Raw genomic sequence first — 2337 nt, forward strand, 5'->3', positions numbered from 1 at the left:
GTTTCTCTAGTATACCCGGACTAATACACTCCATTCGCCTAACCTAGAATACTTCTGCTTGCACAGATTCCATATATATTACTTTCAAGGTCACCCCATCTAAGTAACTAATCCTATAAATCCCGAAGGGTCAGGCTATTCTAATTAGTACTTTGACTTTGCTGTCCATTATAGTAACCACACTCACCTTGTCTCTGCTAGGCAAGTGCTAACACTTGGATCCCACCACCACGAGGCCTAATCAGCCCCACTGTACTTAGAGAGTTTACTTAAAATAGTCATCTTAGCCAGCTCTAGATTTGCTGGGGCCCCATTAGAAACTTGTCCCTCACTGTTTTTTTAAAAAGTCATGTTCTTGGGTCTTTACATACATGGGTCTATGAGTCTGTCCTGCAAAATCCACTGTAACATCATGCCGATCTCCTTCAGGTAGCGTAATCTACAGTGTGCCAAGGTAAGTCTGCTTACCATCACACACATTATTTAGTTCATCTTAACGACAGTTCCTCTCCTAGCCTTCTCTAAGAATCTGGGCTTTGTTTGCTCACATTACCAAATCGTATTGATACAAGTTTATGATCTACCGCCTGAAAATCATCCCCCAAGGTCTTCTCCCCGTTTCTCTTTGTACATGTTAGTAACTCTGCTGGTTCTTGCGGATAAGAGTGTGTCTCTCCCTGAGCTTCCATGTGTACTTCACTGTCTGGGACTCACTGGCACTTAAGTCTAGTTTTAGGTCTGGAGGCAATAATGGATCTCTGATGTTGTGGATGCTTCCTGAGAGCCCTATCAATATTTCATATGCCATTTGCCTCAGGTGCTATATTGGCATGTTCAGTTGGGCTAATTTTCTTAAGTGTGGGTGGATGGAAGAATGGTTTTACTGATAGTGGATTAATCTCCTCAGATTGGAGGGGCGATGCTTTGATTCAAGTAACTCAATGGAATTAAAGGGATCACTCATCCCATTTCCCTGGTTATCTGCCAGTATGTCCCCAGGCCAAGTTTCAGGGCCCAATTTCTTGCCAATCGGTGGCCTCATTTTACTATAAGACACCATCTAGACTGAGAATTCAGATGGTATTGTAATTCAGCCAATTTTTTTTCATAAAACTGGGTTTGGGCATTGGTCTTATTAGCTCTCTTAATAGAAGAGATAAGGTTTTCTTTCTTGGCACAAGTAGAAACTAACGTCTTTTATGTGGCATTGAGCTGGGCCTCTGAAGCTGTGGGCTCTTCTCTTTCCTTTACCAGAGTGTATATTGTAAGTAGGATCAAACAACAACTTTCCCTATACTTCCCATCCAAAATAAAAAAAAAACAAACTAAAACCAGCAAACATGATCATAGAGAACCACATTTCTTAATAACATTTCATCTGATGGTGATATCCTGGGCGTTTCTCTCAATTGTCAACTCACGCTGTGGATTGACAGCATCCTTTGTGCCAACAATAACTGACTTAGCCATATAAGGAAGGTTGAGTTTTCAGGGCTTTTAGAGTTCATTAGACTTGAGAACCAATTTAGAAAACGCATCCCCAGAATGTTGTTTCTCTAAAACTATTGGCACCAAATGCATTAGGCTGAGCTCTTTAGAGATGCAGAACCAGTGATATCTGAATGGACACACAAGAAAAACAGGGAGGACAAAGCAACTAAGAAATATAACTCTGGAGGCCAGTCTCTCTCTCTCTCAGCCTTCACCTTCATGATTGCTGGCTGCTCTGCCATGGCACCACCCACGTTAGATCCACATGACTTTGCACCCATCAGCCTGTGATATTCATGAATTCTGCATCATTGCATGTGACTGCGTGAGTCTAAAGAGGGACTTATAGGTTATTATTGGACATATGAACTTGAGCTGAACTAGGCTGGATGTTTTCTTGCTATATAATCACTTCTTAATACTTACCTGGCAGGGGTGATACCATGATCATGAAGGTGATTTTCCCAGGGCGAGGTTTATCCATTGCACTCCGGATGTGCTGACCCCTGCTCTTTCATGTTTATATGTGAGTGTCACTGAATTTGTATCCCTAGTCATCTTGGCCTAACACAAGGCGTGAGCACTCCACCCCAAATTTCCCACATTGCTTGGTTGCTCACAGAGGATCCTATCATGGAGCTGATCATATGCGTTAGATTACATCATGGAAGAATCCTTTCTGAGCTGACTTGACATTGAATCTAGCCATCACGGTGCTGTAAGACTAATTTTGTGCACTGAAACATACTAAAAATAAAACTTTAAAAATTGATTTTCAAATTATTAAACTTAATTTAAGTTATTTTCTAAGTTCTAAAATTGTGTAATATTCTCATTCATGCTCTA

The 2337-nt window shown here is 41.0% G+C and overlaps 1 pseudogene; it reads left to right on the forward strand.

Moving 5' to 3' along the window:
- The first annotated feature begins 1909 nt into the window (after positions 1 to 1909).
- Positions 1910 to 2041, forward strand: LOC142461843 (U1 spliceosomal RNA; annotated as a pseudogene).
- The last annotated feature ends 296 nt before the right edge of the window (positions 2042 to 2337 follow it).

The sequence above is a fragment of the Tenrec ecaudatus genome, chromosome 11 (genome assembly GCF_050624435.1).
Source record: "Tenrec ecaudatus isolate mTenEca1 chromosome 11, mTenEca1.hap1, whole genome shotgun sequence".
Classification (NCBI taxonomy): domain Eukaryota; kingdom Metazoa; phylum Chordata; class Mammalia; order Afrosoricida; family Tenrecidae; genus Tenrec; species Tenrec ecaudatus.